General features: G+C 44.4%; 1 protein-coding gene and 1 non-coding gene across 4 annotated transcripts in view; both read right to left on the bottom strand.

The window, feature by feature from the left end:
• Nucleotides 1-21,143, bottom strand: part of APBA2 (amyloid beta precursor protein binding family A member 2) — a 1,219,434-nt gene that overhangs the window by 856,458 nt on the left and 341,833 nt on the right. The gene's annotated exons all lie outside the window — the stretch shown is intronic.
• TRNAR-CCU (transfer RNA arginine (anticodon CCU)) lies at nucleotides 3,743-3,815 on the bottom strand. The gene has a single exon. It is a non-coding gene; the product is annotated as a tRNA-Arg (tRNA).

Raw genomic sequence — 21,143 nt, 5'->3', positions numbered from 1 at the left:
GTCACTCCCATGCAGATTGTAGGTCACCTGCTTGCCAGTCCTTTTGTTAAAACACATGAACTGCTTTTTGTGCTTGATTTGAAGGAAACTAACAATTGTGTTACATATCCTGCATCATTAACAGGTCCTGCTAAGATCTTCCAGAGTCAAAGGAAGAGTGATTCCCTGCAGACCTGTGATCAACACTAAGCTCACACCCCATCAGTGACCGCTCTAAGATGAACAGATTTCCTGGCTCTACAACAAGAAAGTCGCGAACGATCATCAGCGCGACATCGGTGATTCCTCCAAGGCAAGGCATTTGATTTGCGAAAGGCGTTGCAGAAGAAAGGAGGAGCTGATTCGTTTATTTGTTGTTTGGGCTCTGTACCTGTTATGTGCTGGAAACCTCTGTCAGTGTACATTCCCTTGAGCCATTGGCCCGAGTTTTGGCCACATTCACACTTTTGCTTTGCACCAGTGGAACGGCAGTGCACCCGAGCATCCACGTTTAGAAAAAGGCACTACATTCTGGTGCCCAGGAGAGAGCAGCTTGAGCGTCCTCTGACACTAAATGATGAGTGTTGGAGCCTGAAAGTGCTGCTGATTTTGCTAAGTAGTGCTTGGATCTGCACGAGATGCTTTGTGCCCTTGATCAATAAACAGCACATCATTTGTAGTGTCTGCCACAAGAAGAGACACTGGTGCATTGTTTTGAAACACTGAGACTTTCGAGTGAGCTGTGAGTGTTTTCCCCGAGCGGCACTCCAACTAAACAGTATTGTCTCCTCATGAAAGGCCTGACTTGAAGAGGCCCAACGCGAAGAAAACACTGGAAGCGGATCTGATGGACTTTGGGTATTTTTTGTGAGCTTGTATAGACTTGAAGTTTGGAAACTGATTTTTGCTGCTTTGCTGGCATTGTTTTAAAGTATTTCTGTTTAGTAAAAGCAGAATAACGTCCACTCTCTGTGGAAAAGTATCCCTTTTTCATCTGAGAGCATTGATCAGGAACACCATTGTTTCACTTAAACATATAATGAATTACTGAAGTGCGTAGGAAGCAATATAAAACGTTATTAGAAAATTCTATGATTTGCTGTCTGTTTAGGACTGTGCAAGTATTACGCATTTGACATTTTGTTGTTCTTTTTCTCTTGCTGAATTGTATTATGTTTTTTTTGTTAAATTTTTTGATTGGTTACCATTTGCCAGTTGCAGGGTCACGTAGGAGTACAAATGGTTCAGTTTGTGACCTGAGTAGTGGCAGTAGGCCTGCAGGACTTGCAGTGTCCCTATGACCTGCTAATAATCACAGCTGATGTACTCTACCAAGATTGCGTGAGCGACATTAGAAAATGGAGATTGTATTGAGGAATGACGATAAAAAGCAGGAGATGAAAAACAGACATTACAGAATATTGTTCTTTAAGTGCAGTATAGCTCTATCTATTTTAATACTTTAATGTATTTTATTGGCTACTATATTTTGGTATGTTTCCCCCTACACTATTGACGTCTGCACCAACTTCCCAACATACTCTTTCTTTTTCTTCACATGAGTTTCATATTTTACCTGAACATGAACTGGTTAGGTCAGAGTTTACTGATAATTCCTTTGGTACAGTATTTACATCAACACCAGCTAGTGATGAATATAGCCATGTATAGGTTATTGCCTATGTAAGGGCAAAAGGATGCTCTGTGGTTCTTGGCATTCTGAACCTGTGTTTTAAATGTCATGATTCCGTTATGAATTTGGTATCAGTGAACCGCAAATAATGAATGCGTTATTCATGAGTATTTTCATCATGTTACACCAATGGATTCACTGTGCATTTGAAGGTTTTGCATTGAACACTTGGGTTTCATCTTGTAAATAGCAGCCATGTTATTCGTTGCCCTTACAGTAGGCTTACAGTAGGTTTTCCCCATGGCAGAGCAAGCATTTAAAGGACATAACCTTAGCATGGGTTTGTGCTGACTTCTGCATGACCTGACGACAGCTGACCCTGTTGCTTGAGGCTAACCTCCCAAGCCAGTTCCTTGTTCAGCAGCTGGCGCAATAAAGTTCAAAGAGCAGGACATGTCCGACCTTTTATGGCACCATTCCCACAACTCCTACCTCCGTCCCATCTGTTGCTGCCTTTCCTTTAAAGACATGTTCATCGATCTAGTTGAAGGGTTTTATGGTGGGTTTGTCCGGCCTGATGGAACAGGAAACCAAGCATGTGTGCAATTCTTTTCTTAGCCTGGACTCATCCTGAAAGTGGTGCTTTGTATGCACGTCCTGGGAATTTCCAACATAATGCACTTCAAAGCAGGAATGTGTGCTTAAAGCGAAATATTCTGTATAAAAGGCCTGTGCGAAGGCCATGCAGGCAGACTCTCTCATCCAGTTGCTTTAAGCGTGGCTGGGCGACGGAGCCTCACAATTAATGATAATAAAGATGTCTTTTCATATTTCAGATTCTGTGTTGATTTCTTTGCCACTCTTGAATGGACTACTTATTGGTAAGACCCCTGAGAAGGAGTATTGTAAATATTTGGTTCTTCATGATGTAATGCTCATTAAACTTCCTTTGCTAAAGCCCCATAATGGTCTCTGTTTGGGTCACATCTCCAAAAGAAACACGGTTGGGAGGTTTCATTTCTTTTTGAGACTACATGAGGTCCCAACCAGACCCTTTGGTGTGTCAGAACCCCATAGAGGGTTGAGTATGAAATAAGAGAGATGATGAATTGGCTTTTTTATGGTGTGGTGCAGCGCCTATACACACCAGACAATGATGTCAGAAGCAAATGTAGTTGGAGCACGCACCATCAAACCACGCAGCATAGGAATGCAGAGGCTTTCAGCCCAAAGCCAGGGTGGGAGGTAGGAAGCCCAGAACAATCAGATATGACAGAAAGAGTGACGTATCCCAGCCTCACTAAGGAAGACAGCAGCAAGTAGAGATTTAAGCAGTGCAGAGGGATAAAAGTTAACAGAATCCCTGTGCTTGAGAGAGCGGTGGCTGCGTAAAGCATTAAAAAGTGAGCACAGCAATCACATCAAACATTATACAATATTTGATGCAACCTCGCTGCCACCACCCAGGCCCTCATCTTTCGACCTCTCGAGTACTGCAAGTCACTGTATGTAGGAATAGTAAAACAGATCTGAGGCGCAAGATGACCACAATGCAGAGGCCATTTTAGTGCACAGTACATTGTAAGTACATTTAAAAATAATGTCGATGTTGCCTTGTTTTTTAAGCAGCATGGCCGTGCTTTAAATGCAGCCCCCAAAAATTTTCAGCCACTTTAAAATAAATGTATGCAAAGGGAACTTTCTTTTTTAAACATTTTATTTGAGGGGCTAACTACCTTCATTGACATTGTGGATTATATCAAGCCAAACTCATTTTTAGTTACCTGGAAAGGCACTAAGCAAACCACACCTTTCAAAAGAAGTTTACATTTGATCCACACACACATGTTGGCACTGACAACACCAGCTCTTATTACGATTTTTAACTCCGACCTCAGAGGTAATTTGCAAATCAAGTTAAATAAAAAAAATATATAATGTCATACATGAGGTCACGTTGAGAGTGCAAAACCTTAATAATGGCAGCTGCTTTCCCCCTGGGATAAAATCGACTTGAAGCCAGGCCTCAAATCTAAAACACACAACATCGGATTGCTTATAAACTGCAAAAAACACATATTTACTCCACCCCAGATGGGACTCGAAAACTGCAACAACAAAAAAATTCTCCACCCCAGATGGGACTCGAACCCACAATCCCTGGCTTAGGAGGCCAGTGCCTTATCCATTAGGCCACTGGGTCTGCTTACAGCACAATCCAACTTGGGCGGTTTAAGGCAGAATCCATTCATCTACACGTACTTCCTCCTCGAACTGAATGTTCTACACACTCGTCTCGATGAAACAAGAATATACAAAGTAGTTATTGGGGTTACTTCTCCGAGGGCCCTGTCAGGGCGAGGGGACATTCTGGAAAACTGGTGCAGTGTCAGACACGTAAACTCGTAGGAAAAGGCACTAATTGGGTAAACTAGCAATTTGACACTAGTAACTCGTGAAAGGGGGGTGTTCTCTACAAAGTATCAGTTTCACATTTGTATCCTACGTGAGAGCTGGACCTCGAGCAAGGGACAGCATCACGCACGCATTTACCACGACCTTCGGGGCAGATGAAGGAGCATTGTAAACTAGCACTGCTCATGGGGTTTCTGCACCAGCTCAGTGTCCCACCTGTAATCTACGTGGAAGGAGGCATTTTGCGCACACTAGTAGTTCCACTCCTGTTACTCTGACGAGAGGGCAAGTCTTTGAAACTCGCATTGTTTAAGACCAGTAACCCCTGAGAAAGGGGACTTCTCTGTAAACTAGCCATTTCACACCAGGAAATCAGCGCCAGGATTGGCTGGGGGGGCACCATGACTGCTCGCCCAGTCGCCATGTGCAACCCTGGGGGCTGCGGCCCGCCCCCTGGTCCTCTCTCTACGAGGAAATTGCCAGGGAATCAATCTGCGCATGCGCGGGCATGTTTGTGCCCAAAAATCCACTTGCGCAGCTGCAGCAGGCCCATCCTCCCCCCCCCCCCCCCCCCCCGCACTCCGGAAAAGTCGGGTGTCTCCCGGATTCCCGGCCGGCAGGTAGCGAGCGCGATTATTTCAATATTTGTTGTATTTGTATTTTCATGACGACGCGGTGGGTCCATGGGGCTTAGTGGGGCTACGCCCCTACGCCCCAATGGACGCACCGCGCCTGGCCTGCGCCCACCGCAAAGTTCCGATAAACCAACCTGTCACGCTACAGCATCAACCACCGTGGTGACAGCCAACACGAGGCTCCACCCACCACCGTCAACAATGCTGAAAGGATCTTCCTGATACGGCAACAACCTTTTGTTACATCCGGTCGACCCTTCGCGTTTCTTTGACCTACACCCCCTCTCCCTGCTCCTCGTGGCCCCTACTATAGCTAATGGAACTCTTGGCGTTGGACTGAGAAGGTAGCACTTTCAGTCCACCAACCTGGTCCATGTATTCGACTCCTGCTCTATCTCAGTTGGACTGAACTTGTGTCTTTCTCCCAATCTTGCACAACCAGAGCTATTTGTACCTAAATCTTTAAAATTGCATACCTTCAGTTCTACTGATTGGATTTTTATCATTTTGGCGTCAAAATATGTATTTCATTTTACTCTATTGTTCTAAGTGGTTGTGGGATTTCTCTGGTGTTATTGTTTCACTTTATTACTTTATTAAATGCTGCATAAATACTTTATGCGTTGCCTCTAAGTTAAGCCTGACTGCTCTGTGCCGGGCTTTCTGATGGTTGAGCCGGGTTAATTTGGGGTTTGCTTGTGATTTCACTAGACAAGGATTGTGGTTGCTGCTTGAGTAGGGTTTCACCCCCCCTCATTCAGTACTCCAATTTCATACGCTCAAGACATTTAACCCCATCGCTGCGGCGGCTATTCCGCCGCAGCGCTAAGAGGGCGGGGCGGCCGCGCGGCGGCCGCATGCTGGTGAGAGAACCGCTCCGTCACCAGCCGCGGTTGGGCTGTGCTCGTGACGGAGCGGTTCCGTCACGGCCCCGCCCGCCTAATAGAACGCGCCACGCAAGCACGGTGGCCGGGCCATGACGGAACCGCTCCGTCATCAGTACAGCCCAACCGCAGCTGATGACGGAGCGGTTCCGTCATCAGCATCGAAGTAGTTAACTGGCAGGCAACCAGTTTAACTTTGCTTATTTTACTCCAGTGTAATCACAAGCTCACATTCAAAAACGTGAGTCTGATGATGGGAAACTGACTTCCAGTAGATGGGCCCCATGTCTCAGACTGTATTTGGTTTTCCGTTTGCTGGTTCTCATAAGAAATACAAAAATAAGAAATAATTACACCATCTCAAGAAAATATGAAAATATCACAAAATTCGACATTAGCACTACTCATCAGTTTATGGATCTGGAGGGGGCGGCACATCCATGTTTGTGTTTGGTGTTGGTCCCCACCAGTGTTGGGAGGAGGAGAGTGGCAGACTTGTCTGCTGTACTTCAGCTGCTAAGCCAGACATGAATTTCACACATTTGGCACAGTGGGGATCCCAGACATAATTCATAAAAGTTAGCTATCTTTCACCGAGTTTGGAGATGCACCTCCAAGGAGGAACCAAATAGCCGTTTAGAGATGAGAGAGAAACAACGAGGCATTAACAAACAAAAAACAGGGTCCGAAGTCAGAAACCTGAAAAAATAAGAATAGGAGGGAGGAAAGTAGAGAGATGCAGAGAATGCCTATCCTCTCGGATGGTAAAGGCTGAATGTGCTTCGAGAAAGGGAAAAGTCAACGGGAGAAAAAGAAATTCAGATCATGAGAGTGGTTGAATTGTACGTTTTTATTTATTGGTTGTACCACTGGAGGTACACGGTCATCCAACGAAAGAGCGACAAAGGACTAGGCAAACAATCGTCTGCCAATAGAATAACAGCACTGTCTATAACAAATTCATACAGGTTGGTTGCAGTTCCCGAAATAAAACAAGAAGTGACTGTCCTCTTTTAGCTAAATTCTTAGAAATAATGTTTGTTACTCTTGGAATGCAGCTCAACTTCCTGTGTAAAAAATCAACATTTTCTGGAGTTGTCCTCAAAGTCCAGTTCGTATATTTTTTAAACAATTGATTTACATCTATGAATAGTCTCCAAGTGTCGTACATGACTAACAACTATTAGGTGATGTCATTATTGTGCCAATAGCTATTAAAAACGATGAAATAAATGAATGGTTGTCAATTTAAATTAGGAGTTATAAAAGACAGAAACCCGTCACAAACAGACAGTAAAATAACACACAAATAAAACATGTTGGTGGCAAAAAACAACTCAGGAAGTTCCCAAAGCTTGCGCTCATCACACCTCTACAATACATCCATGCACACAGATTCAACATATTCTTACAGAGCGCATGCCAAAGCATCGGTCATGGCCAAGGTCTTGTTGTACCTTGGGATCTGAGGCACAAGGTAGAAGCTTATAATTACTTAATAGAAAGTACAAGAAAAGTGGCAAGGTATAAATACGTTTTTCTTTTTCTTTGTGGGAGCAAGCGACAAGGACCAAAATAGTACACAGGGTCGGTGGTCATCTAGAAAGAGAACGTGTTCTATATTAACATAATGTTTTAATGAGTTCTGCAATCACTCCACGTGTCTTTGGCTCATTTGAGCTCAGCATTCAGAAGGGAAGTCTGGGTAATAAAGTGTTGCTGTTGCAAGTGCGAAGGCAGATTCGAAAGTTGACAGCCATAGCCTTGTCAGATTTAAACAACTGGCTTCTTTATCCAACATCATCTCCTTCCACCCTCAAGACAGATGCATATTTTATTTGGCATGTACGGATCTTGTGACAAAGAAATGATGAGGCATGTATGATTATTCAATGATGGGCAGCAAAGAGTGCAGTCAATTTAGTATACATAACCATCTACTTACTAGCTGAGACCCTGCATGCAGAGGCTTTGGGTACATGTGTTGTGAATTCAGTGCCTTTCCTAGAGGTGGGTGTAAAGAATTTTGGTTACTGGGTAAGGGGGTGGAAAACCCAATCAGGCAGCAACCAGAATCCTTTTTCAGGGTGAAAAACAAAAGTCACTAAATTGACCTGTGCTTTACCCTCTGGTAGTTTGGTGCAAAAGCAGTCAGCCTTAACTTAGAGTCAATTTATATAGTATTTATGCTCCACACAATCAGTAATAAAGTGAAAACACAAAATAAGAAAAATCTAAAACCAATTTAGACAAATAGAGTAAATTTAAACAAATAAAATGATGCAAGAATTACAACAATCTAATCAGTTGAACCAGAGATATGTGATTTCAAAGTTTTTGGTGAAATTAGTGCCTAAAAGCACAAAGGGCCACTTGCATCATCTTGTCGCCCTAGACCAGGGAAAGGTCACAAATTCCGACCGACTGCAACAGAGTTGATTTGAATATAGGGACCACATAAGTCCTGCTGAAGAGCTACCTTCAAAGTATGACACAAATAGTTCTGTGCTCGTAGGAGGAGGCTGCGAGGAGTAGACCGAGTATCGCAGATGGTCGTCACTTTAGTGTGAAGATCAGGTTGGGCATTGCGGATGGTCATAGCTCTATCGCGAACAGCCATCCAAATATTACACATGGTCATTGCTGTAGCTTCGCATTGGAGTTTGTGGCAGGCTGTCATTGCTGTGTCGTGAAGTCAGGGTCTTGTGTTGCAGTTCGTCTCTGGTGGTCACTGGCGGCACAAACAGCAACCCCCACGGAACTTCACATTGGCGGTTGTTATAGGCGGAAGAGTCCTGGCAGATACAGGTTAGTTCCCGGTTGCCAGGAGCCCAAACATCAGCATTCTTACCATTTCCTGAGGAGGAGTACACTCTGATGCAAACCAAGGGTTAAGGACCTAGGAAGGCACCTCTTCAGGATCAGGGACTAACAATAGCAGAGAGCAGCAGGCCTCAGGCAAATCCAATGGAATGTCCAGGCAGTTCCAGTTGCAGCAGGCCAGCTGGGTAGTTGCAGGGAGGCCTCTGAAGTTTGCTGTGCCCCTGCAGCTCACACATGAGGTCAACCAACTGACCCTTTGAGCCACTCTGGTTAGCCTGGGATAAAAGCAAGCAGGTCCAATCTTCCTTCTCACGTAGCATCACAGTCCTTCAAGCTTCAGAGCAGTCCTCTGAAAGCAGCAGGGTAGTCCTACTTATTTACCCACCACAGGTCCATGTATGTTCCCATGAGCGTTCTGGAGGGCTAAACGTTTACACCTGGTGTCAGTAATTGTATGGTGGGATTCCCAGTCATACCCCACATCTGTTTCTGGAATGTTCTATGACTGTCAAGGCTCCAAACTGTCTGAGGGTGATAAAAAGCAGGGCATGTCTGGAGTCAGGTTGCTTTATGTGTGCAAGTAGTGTGAGTGGGGCTGGTCACAGCCTCATCCAGTCATCATGCCAGAATGGTCCACAACTAAACTCAAGCACTACAAAAAACCCAAAAGCAGAACCATTCACAACTATGTGACCCAGGACCCTGGCAGAAGGCTAAAATGGTTGGGAGAAAGAAATGGCAACTTTCTAAAAGAGGCGTTTTCAGAATTGAAACTTAAAATCTGACTGCACAGCTAAAGATGGCTAATTTGAGTACAAACAGAATATCTCCATCTGCTCTCAATTCAATGTTAGCATGTATTAAATTTAATAAGATAACCCAGTATTAGTCAATGTGGAAAACAGGCCTTACCACAGTGAAAACAAACTTGGAGTTTTTGACTGCCAGGACATGTAAAACTTAAAAGCACATGCCCTACCATTGCCAGGACTTGTACAACTTAAGGGCATATGCCCTACCTTTTAAATGAATGTATCCTGCCCTATGAGGCTTTAGGGCCTACGTTACGAGTGACTTATAAGTATTAAAAAGGAAGGTTAGGCCTGACCAAAGGGTGATTTTGCCATTCAAAATTGCAGATAAAAACTGTGCAATAGGCTGCAGTGGCAGGCATGAGACATGCTTTAACCCCTTCGATGCTCATGACGGAACGGTTCCGTCATGAGCGTCGGTTGGCCTGGGCTCATGATGGAACCCTTCCGTCATGAGCCCGTTGGCTCATTAGAACGTTCAGCACAGCGCAGGAATCTGCGCCGCGCTGATGTGATTAAAAGGCTACTTCAGTGGGTGGGAAAAGGAGTACAGCAGGCCCGCTAGTAGTATTTAATTTACAGGCCTTGGGCACATGTAGTACCATTTACTAGGGACGTACAAGTAAATTAAATGTGTCAATTAGAGGTTAGCCAAGGTAAAACGCACAGATGTCTAAAGTATAAAAAAGTTAAGGAGGATACAAGGGAACCCAGTAGGTAGTTAAGGACCTTGGGTAATGATTTCAAAAGCAACAAAGGTCCTTATTAGGAACTATAATAATATATAGATAAAATATAGTCTTCAATGAGTCCTATATTAATTGGTGTCCAGCCGGACACAATTTTAATTAGTTAAGAAATTCAAAAGATAATCGTGATGGAGCGGACAAACAATGCAGAGGGACACAATCCTGCATCCGGGTTTACACAGAGAAACACACAATACAGTTGGACACAATCCTGTATCCAATTTACACAGAAAACACATAAATGAATTTTTTTAAAATTCAAACAAAAAGTTTTTCAGGCAACAGTTGGCGGGAGCTTATGATCAAATGGAAATATAAAGACAAGCTATCCGCGGTAGTTAGCACACTGATAGGACACAGTGGTCAACTGTGTGAAACTATACAAGTGGTCGATGGTGTTTCGATCCCTTACAGCGTATATTGGGATCATCATCAGAACTGTTGTATTCACATGCCTGAATTGAATTTCTGCCTCGATGGAGGAAGTACGTCCAAAAATGTCAAGGTGGACGCCATGATGGTGTGATGAGGGGCTGGGTGGACAATTCCTGAATATAAAGAATACGAGGTTGCCGGAATAATAATCCGGTGGCAACCATCCGTAGAAGGGCAATGCCTTCCAAGACTGCACGATGGCTTCTGGCCGATTCCGCAAATGCGCGAGCAGCTTGGTGATTCTACTGATGGTTGCCCACCTGATTATTATTCCGGCAACCATTTAGGAAAGTGTACAGTGATCAGATTTGACAGTAAATGGTATGCCATAGAAAAAAAGTGAAGTGGTGAATTGTCAAATACGTAGCCAGTGCTTCGCGCTCTATAATGGAATACCTTTCTTCAGCAGATATTTTTGGGCCTTATGCTCAACCTGGGGTTAGTGCACAAACCAAGCTTGCATTCCTACTGGCCCACTCGCAAGGTTTGAGTAACCCCCACCCTAGCACCATACATGAGTAGAGATCATTTTCGTTATTGTAGCATTTGCTGCTTTTCAGTGACAATTCTGCTGCATTGCGCTGGGACCACCCAGACCATAACAGGTTGCTTGAAATTTGGCCTATCATGGAACATTTGTTAGCCAGGCTTCCAGAGATGTATACTCCTGCAAAGAATATAGCATTTGAAGAGTGCTTGATCCTGTACAAAGGGCGACTGCTGTTCAGGCAATGCATTGCGAACAAGAGAGCTTGGTACAGAATCAAGTTGTACATGCTGTGTGAGAGCTTTACTGGCTATGTGCACAGCTTGAGTGTGTATATAGGGAAGGACAAATGCAAAAAGAACAATTGATGGACAGAATATTGAACAATGTCAAACATTCACCTTAGTACAGAGAGCTGGGCCAAAATTAATCCTTTTTTAGCTCCCCATGCCATTCCAGTTTGAACACAGCCATATGCAAAACAGTCTTGACCCTGTTCCCTTTAGGAAAAGTCTAGCCGCAACTACCAGCCCAGGTTCTCCCTGGACTGGAAACAATCATACTGGGACCTGTTTCGGGGTTTCACCCCTCATAAGCAAGGCTAGTTTGACTCCAGTGTCATGGAGAGAACAGGACCCATGTGCCCTTGTTGCTGAGAGGTCTTGGTGTTTCCTGGTCATAAAGACTGAAAATAATTCACTCACAATTTACATTACCAGGACACAGGAGGCAGTATCAGTCAAAAGGGCATCAGAGATAGTATTCGATGCTTGGCAACAGTGGTTGTTGGGCTTACTATGAATAAGCCACTAAATCTCTTTAGCATTCATGCACCTTTTGTTATTTTTTCTCCTGCATCATTTCCTAAGAAGTCTAGTCCCATTATGACAATGCCGTGCCAACTGAAATCTCACACCATGCTCAGGGATTCAGCTATTCTAAAAAAGTAAAAGCTGCACAATTTATGAACTGTGTGTGCTTTTTCATTCTGAGCATAGTTATACTTTTCTCTCCTCGCAATCTACTTCATGTCTCCTTTCTACTCATCTAGTGTTGGGAGTTCAGATTTGTTCCACTTTTTTGCAATAAATTTCCATACTGACCGTGTCACCTGAAATTTATATGGTTGGCCTTTGACCTGTTAGTTTTGGGAGTGGTTGGTTCCCCAGTCGGAGTCATTTCTTTCTCTAATTTCCAGTCCTGTGGGCTCACTGAGACTCTCATTAACCTGCCTTCATAACTAACATATACCAAGATCAGTCGAAGAACACTTATGATGAATTAAAGGTGGATAGTCATATTGTCAGAAAAATTTGAAATATAAAGAGCATCTCTAACTGGAACCCAGAAAAAGGCTATACATTTTTAAACATGAAATGTCTGCAATAGTTAAATCAATCCCAACGCTAGCCTATTTCTCTTGGATTTCGGCGAAATGGGCATCTCCTCAACACATTGAAAACAAATACACATACCTGGCGGAGACTTTCTCCTGCTTACAGAGATTGAGCAATCAGAATAAATCTTATCAGGCACAAACCACATCATCATAGACCAAAGCCAGTTCAAATATTTGAAGAAGGTTCCTTTGCAGGATAAACCATATTTCATTTAAATACTAGTAAAATGTTTTTTAAAACCCTCCGTCACTAGTTCCCCAATCATCATAGCACCTTTTTCTTGCTATCTGGCTCTTAGAGGTTAGTGCTGCAGGATTCAAATAATTTCAACATTGTAGTATCAATTAGTGAAATTTGGGGATGGTCAACCATTAAGAAACAAAGAAACAAATATTAGATACATGATTAAAATGCAAAATGTAATCTATTTAAAAAAATCTGGGATGGCTCAATTTAAATGCAAAAACTGTTAGCCCCCAATCTTATATCATAGTTTCAATAAATCTATTATCCATCCCTTTCCAGTATTCTAGGTTTAACAATCTCCTCTCATGACCGAATGATGCTGCTATATAATTTAGTTCAATTTCAAGTATTATTCATCAACCCTTAATATGTATGACATATTTTTTTCAGCCAATTCAGTATTTCTTTATTTCCTCACCACCAACACAAATAATGTTATCTCTCTAAAAATCTGGATAAAATCAAGAAATGGCATGTAAAAAAGAAAAACATTATGGCTCATCTAGATGAGGTTAATCCTTCCTTTAAAAGTGAGTGGTAACTTATGTAAATGTTTACACTACTGTTTAATTTCTGACAATAAGGGTATATAGTGCAGATCATAAAGCTTGGTTATGCTCATGGTATTTAGAATGCCTAAACATCTATGGGACTGGTGCTTAAATTCTGATAAGCCCTAAACTCAGTGTGAAAAGCTTACCCTTAATTCAGTCTGACATTTTTTGTATCCTGAAACCACAGAGTATGATTTGAATATTTTGAATGCATGATTTATATAACTTTCATCAGGTGCTAAATGCAGGGCCACATAACTTATTTTTTTTTATTGTCAAAAAGACAGTTGGCTGTAATGTAAGGGCAAACAGAACTGGTGACAGAGCAACACCGTTTTGTCTCATTCAGATTGTTAATTCTATCTCCAGTTTTACCATTCAAAATCATACAGGCTCAAGCACGCATATACAGTTTTTAAACTGAACAGATGAACCAGGGAGCAACTCAACTTCTTCATAGCGGGCCAGCGAATATCACAATTAACCAGGCTGAATGCCTTCTTTGTGTCAAGAAAATAATTCAGGCCTGTCTTTTGACTTACAGACACCTGTGAAATAACATCAACCAAAACCGTGTTTGGGCTGTCGTAATATCTCCCGGAATAAACCTGGTTTGGTTCCCAACCATGTTCCCAACCAGAAATGCTGGTCTATTGGCTAAAACTTTCAATTTGTAGTCTGGGTTTAGAAGCAAGATGGGTCAGAATGAGAAACATTATAGCAGCTTTTTCCTAGGTTTCAGAAAAACACATAATTGACCATCTTTGAAAATCTCTGGGAAAATCCCAGAGTACGAAAAGGAATTATTTATATAACTTTAGAAAACAAGGAAAAAGTAGCCCTGACATCTTTTTAGATACCTCTAACCCAAATCCATCTGGGCCCTGTATTCGACCTATGGATTAGTTCAACATCAAATCAAAATCAAAATAAGCTTTATTCGATTTCTTCATAGGAAACCATAAAAGTGAGTACAAAACATATAAAAACATTATTAAAAGTGAAAAACTCTGTATATATGTATATATATCGTGGATTAAAAACTACAGACACTTTTAGAGGGCCATAGAATATGTTATAAGAGTCTTTATAAGTCTGGTCACAATCTTTAAAAACCTCATTATGATGAAGCATATATAATCGTAGGGTAAGGTCTGTAAATAAATAAAAAAGCAGGTCGACATTGCCTAAAACCATAGAACCACAGTATCAGTAGAATCCAGCTCTTTCTCTGTTCACTATAAAACTTACAGAATAAAACAGTATACATTGTTGTCTGTAGTGACACATCACCACAGGGGAATTGACATAGGTATTGTGACCAATCATTTATCACTGAAAAACTGACCAGGCAGTGGAATATATCCAGCCCCAAATGCATTAGAACAAATCGTTCTTGTTTCTCATCAACATTTTTAAGTATCGTTGCAGATCATAATTGAACAGCATCATTTGATTGTTATAAAAGGCTCTGCTTCTTCATTGCCATGGACAGTCTTACGGTCAGATTCATCAAGCCGAAAACGGCTCGCAAAGGGCCAGATTCTAAGAATCTGGCCCTTTGCGAGCGCTATTTTTGCATTTGGGATTCATCATCCCAAATGCAAAAATCGCATTTTTAGAAATCGCATATTTGCGAATTATTGCATTTAAGGAATCTCATTTAGAGATTCTTTAAATGCAATTCAAGAAGCATTTAAAAATTGCAAAATCGCTATTTTGGCCCGCTATTTACCGCGAGGTCAAACCTTGTGGTAAATAGCGAAAACTTAGAAAAATGCATTTAAATGCATTTTTCTAAGTTGCATGTTACAAACACACATGTCCTTTGGACATGTGTGTGCGCAACACCAATGTAGATTACCTCTCAAGGGTGCTACAGGGTGTCCTTTGGACACCCCTGGCACCCTTGAAATCGCATCCTTCTTTGCGATTAGCAAATTGCTAATCGCAAATAAGAAATGTGTAGGAATCGCAATTTGTTTAGCGATTCCTACATGAATCCCGTTTTGCAAGTCCTTAATAGCGATTCCTTAATAATCGCTATTAAGGACTCGCAAAACGGCACTATGATGAATCTAGCTGTTAATTCCTCTATTAATGATAGACAAACATTTTTGAAATTATTCCTGCCAATGTGTCCTAGGAATTCGGGCTGATCAAAAAACATGGGATGGCCCATGTCACTTATAACATTTTAAAAATCGTTTTGCCATGGTATTTGAGAAGCAAAGGGAGATTATAACATTCCCTAATGATCTCACGATTGAGGGTAGTTAGCCCAGTGGTCCAGATCTTGTGCCACAAAAGAACTGGCTGGATCTTAATTAAATTAGTTAAAAAGTGTAGTACCAGCTCAGCATGGCATACATATGAGGAATAGCAACTTGTTCCACTAGAAGATGTCTCAAAAAGGCATTCTCCACCAATTGCAGGGGTTGGCAGTCAGCGTACTACCATACCACTGCCCCATATACAGATGTTGATAGACACTTTGATTCGTAGATGTTTCATAGTTCTATAGGAAGTTTCCACGGAATAATTACAAAGAGCTGTAGTAGTTTTCATAAGCAGACGCTTCCTGGCACTAATAGCTTGTCTCCACGAACCATCCTGATCGAACAGAATACCCTGGGAGAAGAATGTCTTAGCAAAACCAATCTTTACATCTACAATAAATACATCCCGAAATGTTTAGGTCATTTTCCCATACTTCATAATAAAGGTCTTATCTTTGTAAATAAAGAGGCCTAAGTTGCGCATATAATTAGTGAAACGTGTTAACAATCATTGGAGCCCCACCAGAGTGTCGGCCATGAGCACAGTATCGTCACCGTAGAGGAGGGCGGGAATCGGTCGACGGCCAATTTGCGGTAGATCTCGACATTGGTCCACCAGTAAACTTCCTAAGCTATTAATATGCAATGTGAATAAGAAGCGCACCAGAATGCAGAAAGTCGCCAGTACGCTACTGACATGTTCCTAATAGCCTACTTGATCTCATCTTTTTTAATAGGAGTCTCAGGCAGGGGGCTTGTTTACTTGTAATGTCTGGTATATTTGTTTTTATCTTGAGATAGCAAAAAGGAACTGGCCTCATAAATAAATGACTACTTTCTGATCTGGGCCTTTTCCTTCTCTGTGTGTGCGACTGTATGAAGAGCAGCTGAGGTACTACCTTACTTTACCCTGCAGGATACTGTGCTTGTGCAGTTCACACTGTGCATTAAGTGATGTTTATTTCACATCCTTGAGCCATGTTTATGGGATTTTGTGTTTATTTGGAAGCCAGCTGAAGGACACATTATCAATGATCTTTACAAATCATGTGGCCTTTGTTTATTTGAAAGCATTGTGGAACTGTGTTCGTCCAAGGCATATGTGAGAATTACAAAAGGCACTGACTGTACTGTTGCGTTCTGTGCAGTATAAGTTGTTCTAGTGCATTTTTCATCTTGGAGGAAAAAAAACATAGTTCAATATGTTTCCATTAACTGCATCTTAAGAGTGTGTACAAGTGAAGTTGGTAAGTGCTAATTCTTGTTTCAGCACCATAGGTTTCAAGATTAATTTTGACATGGAGGAAGTAGGCATGGATCATATTATGAATGTACCCTACTTTAGTGCACAGGCTCAGAAGAACTTTATGCTCCAGTTTTTGTAGACATTTTACGGTTCATGTTTCTGTATTGCACTGTCTACAGCTCATGGACGAACTATTACGCCTACAAACACCACAATTTCAACAAAACCGGCATATAAACCCTTTCTGGAGCCACAGATGGGCACTGAAGAGGTTCATGATGGGACCCCTGGTCTTTCTGTATGAGGGGATGTGGCTCATTTAAGCACGCTTTCCGTGCGTAAACCTAGGAACAAGAGTGTTTGGGCAGTGTTTATAGGAGTATACGTTTTATGGGAGGATATTGATTCTGGAGGCATCTGTACACTGAGCAATTTATGTTTGCATAATATGGATATCAGAGCTTTAAGAATACAAAACTCTGTAACACACCTAGTGAAAGAGGATGGTGTCATGGAGGCTTGCCTTGCCCTGGACTGAGAATACTGTTCATAGTTTTTCTGAGAACATACTGGCCAATATGCAGCAACATGCAATGAACAGTGAGCTGAAGCCACATGAAGTGAACTAGGTGCCCGAAAATAGTAGTAGATTAGGTCCTGGGGGTCGAGGGACCTTGCAGATGATCACATAGGCATATTATGTTGCTTACCATGACCCAAGTGGGTCTTGGCAGGAGTATCTATCACTGAAAATAGCTTAGAGGTAAGGGCTGCATTTGTACTGTTTGGCAAATGCTGTAAAATCCACTGAAAAACAAAGATTCTCTTCTGTGGCCTTTAATCAGTCAAAGAAAAACCAAAAGAAATGATGGCCATAACGTTGACAATACAAGCACTCACCCCCAGTCAACTGATCTGAGTTTAATCCATCACCGTTCTTTAGCCCACTCTGCCACCCCAGTTCAGACATGGCCATAAGCTAATCAGTCTGACCCTGTGCCTCATGGGAACAGTCCAGCCCGAACTGCCAAGCCATGCCTTCCCTGGACTGGAAACAAGCTACCGAGGACCGGTTTCTGCCATTTCAGCTGTCTTCAGTCCGGCTTGCTTGAATCCAGTGGCAAAGTGAGCAAGGGACTCACGTCTGAGCATACCCTGCCAACTTATGGCGAACAAAGAAAAACCAAAGGAAATGATGGACGGAGTGCAGGTGAATGGGGCACATTATCTTTGGTAGTGTGATTTTGTTAGGTTAGTGCACAGGATTTTAATATATTCTGCAAAGTTTATTTGTTTAGCATTTGGGTTATACAGGCAACATGAGGAAAGGTTGATTGTTTACTAAGCAACGCTAGTATATTGGTTTTATATCGAGGATGGAGTGGGGGTGGTCACTGCGTGCAGTAAACTATCGACAATGTAGGAACATGACTGTGGGTATGTGGTTGATCAATGATTTACAATGCTCTAAATGGGGTAGAGCTTGGATTAGATTTTCTTGGAATGTGCATTTGTTAAAAAACATAACATTTTCGTATAATGTTAGACTAATATAAGTTTTATGTAATTTTTTTTGGGGGCGCTAGAGGGCGCACTTGCCGAATGGCTGCTCTTGTGTGAAGCTCCGGCCGCCTGGCATGAGTATCCTTCCGTAATCCTTTCTTCCCTGCACGCACCCGCCCGAAAATCCACACGGAGGTACGCCAGGGGACAATGAACACTCGGTGAAAATCTGGAGGCGATCCCCCCTGAGACACCGGAGTTGTGACCTGCGGAAATCCCCGGCCGGCGTGTGACTGGACGTGCCGGTGCCTGCTGTCGGCTGCTGACCCTGCGCGAGCCCGGGGATCACCACGAGGCGAGTGGGCCTCCAGCGCTTGGACGGCAGCGCTGCTGCTACTGGCGGTGAGACTAGCGTGGAGAGGGGGCCAGGGAGATACCTGCAGCTCACATAGCTGGCGCGGCGGGGGCGGAGGAAATGCGGAGCCCCCCCGCGGTTTTCGCCCGGCTGAAAGCCCCATTGCTGCAGTGAATGGCGCGATACCTCGGCGCCATAGTGGACTGAATGTCATACTCCAATAGACTCGTGGCGTCCTGAGGCCTGACCCCCCACCACTACATATGGCCTGCATGACTGCTTGCTGCCGCCTTCACGACGTGCTGCCAGGCCCGGCGGCCTAGCACTATTGCGTGGGCCCTCACGGCGCTACGCCTCCTCATTGCTGCGGTGCGAGGCGCTACTTGTAGGCGCCATAGGTAACTGCCTGAGCACTCCTGCAGCGGACCCGGAACGGCGCTATTGGGTGGGTCTTCAAGGCGCTGCATCTCTGGCCGGCGCTCCTGCATTTGCTCCCCGGGGGCCGACACGGACTGGCAGAGAGATTCCAGAGGGTAGCCTGAGAGGCCCAGTAACCTGCCTTGCAGTCACGACGCACGACCTCGGAGTCTGCCTGTTGCCGGTGCCGCAGCGAGCGGACGTCTTGTGGCGCCTGGCGCTCCTGCTCCTACCCTGTAGGCGCTATTTCACTGGGCATAAGTCCCTGCGTTGTGAGGCCTGTCTGCTCCTGCACTGTACTCCTTCGCGCCGGGGTCACCCCGCAAACGACAGCTAACCTCCCCCAGTGATCGGCGCGACAGCTACGTGATAGACATTGCTGCGCCGCACTACATAGAGTGAGATCGCTATATCCTCTATCAGCCTCCCTCCAATAGTGGTGCAGACGGCGCATAGGCGCAGACAACCCTTACTCATCTTGCCACCATGGGAAAACCGGACAGTCGCCAGCCCAAATTGCAGTTTGAGACCTCGGCGCAGAAAAAGGCGACAAGACATACTGAAGACGTGGTACCGCCCCGGAGCCCAGTAGCGGAGGCCTCGACATCAACCCAACTGACCCCAGATATGACCGCAATCCTGCAAGAAATGCGACAGGGTTTTGCGACAGTGGTCGATAAAGTGGATAGACTCACGTCCAGGATGGACGGCATAGCCCAGAAGATAGACGTCCATGAAGAACGCATATCTGAGGCGGAACGCAGGATATCGGCACATGATGACACGACCGCGACTCATGACACTCGCCTTGCCAGGATGGACAACGTCCTGAGGGTAATCGCTGCCAAGAACGAAGAATTGGAAGCTAGGAGCCGACGGAATAACATTCGAGTCACGGGCATTCCGGAATCGACCAACACGGGGAGGATGGAATTATATGTCGAGAAACTGCTCTCAGCAACAGTCGGGGCAGACGCTCTTTCGGCTCACTTTATTGTGGAACGTGCACACCGCTCTCTTGGGCCTCAACCCCAACCGGGGGCACCACCGCGACCCATTATTGCACGCCTCCTAAATTACAGAGACCGCGATGCGGCGCTTAAGGCAGCCAGAGCAAACCAGAATCTGGCATATGATGGCGTGCCCTTCTCGATATACCCTGACTTTACCCCGATGGTCCAGGAACAGCGGCGGAAATTTCTTGCTGTAAAGAGGAAGCTTCGAGATTTGAACATTGACTATGCTCTCTTATACCCGGGCCAAGCTGCGGGTCACACACCAAGGTACGCAGCACTTCTTTCTCAACCCACAACAGGTCGAAGACTACATTAAATCCTTGCCCAAAAGATCCAGGCGACCTGCGGACGCTGACGACTTAAATGCATCTGGTCCTGAGTAAGGGGTGACTGTCTCTCTTCGGATACATCCTTCCGCAAGTGGTGGATTCGTCTTCACTCCCCTCGCTGCTGGGGGGAATTCATTCGACTAGGAGATGGATGCCGATACCCCTGGGTACCATTGACGGGTGCTGCACCGAGGATGGTAATGTATGCCAGGCACCACCCCCCCCCTCGTCCCTCTCTGCTCCACGGGTGAACCCAGGACTGGACATGCACGGAGTGGGATGGCTGGGGGTGGTAGACCGTGCACCTCTGATGACCCCTAATGGGTGTTCCCCAATGTCATTGACTTTGTTGCTTGTTTGTTGGTTGCTATCTAGCATTGTTTTGGGTAACGGGTGGGGGGCGGGACAGGGACACTGGCGAGTTGGGGTGGCTTCAGTGGGTGGGGGGTGGTGGAAAGACTGTCTAGTAGAACGAACTTACACTGGGCGCAGTAGACCTTCTGTTGGAATTGTTGATCTGCCTCGCTATTTTTGGTTACATGCTGTGGACCGTTTGTCCCTTTTCCAACTAGGCCTGAGGCCTGGAGTTATCCGGGGAGGTATGGGGGGAGGGGAAGGCTGGGGTTACTGTTGGGTTTCAAGTTTTGACATGTGCATGTGGTGGTCTGAACTCACACATTTGCCCTTTGAAGGGCTCCGTAATTGTGGCCGGGGGGCGCGGGGGCGGGGTGGGTGTGGTGCGCACTCCTTATGGCAGAGTCGTGACGGAGGTGTTGGGGGTGATCCATTTCTGCTTCAGTTTCTGCTTCCGCTTGAGGGCTTAGCACTGATCCGAATGTGTAATGTTCTATTTGTTGGGAGGGTGGGCTTTGCAACCCTTCATGCTCTGATCCCGCGGTTATGGTACTACACGTTTACATGGATGACACACGCCTGAATGTGATTA

Source organism: Lissotriton vulgaris, chromosome 2_1 (genome assembly GCF_964263255.1).
Source record: "Lissotriton vulgaris chromosome 2_1, aLisVul1.2, whole genome shotgun sequence".
Lineage (NCBI taxonomy): Eukaryota > Metazoa > Chordata > Amphibia > Caudata > Salamandridae > Lissotriton > Lissotriton vulgaris.
This window is presented reverse-complemented; position numbering and strand designations above follow the sequence as displayed.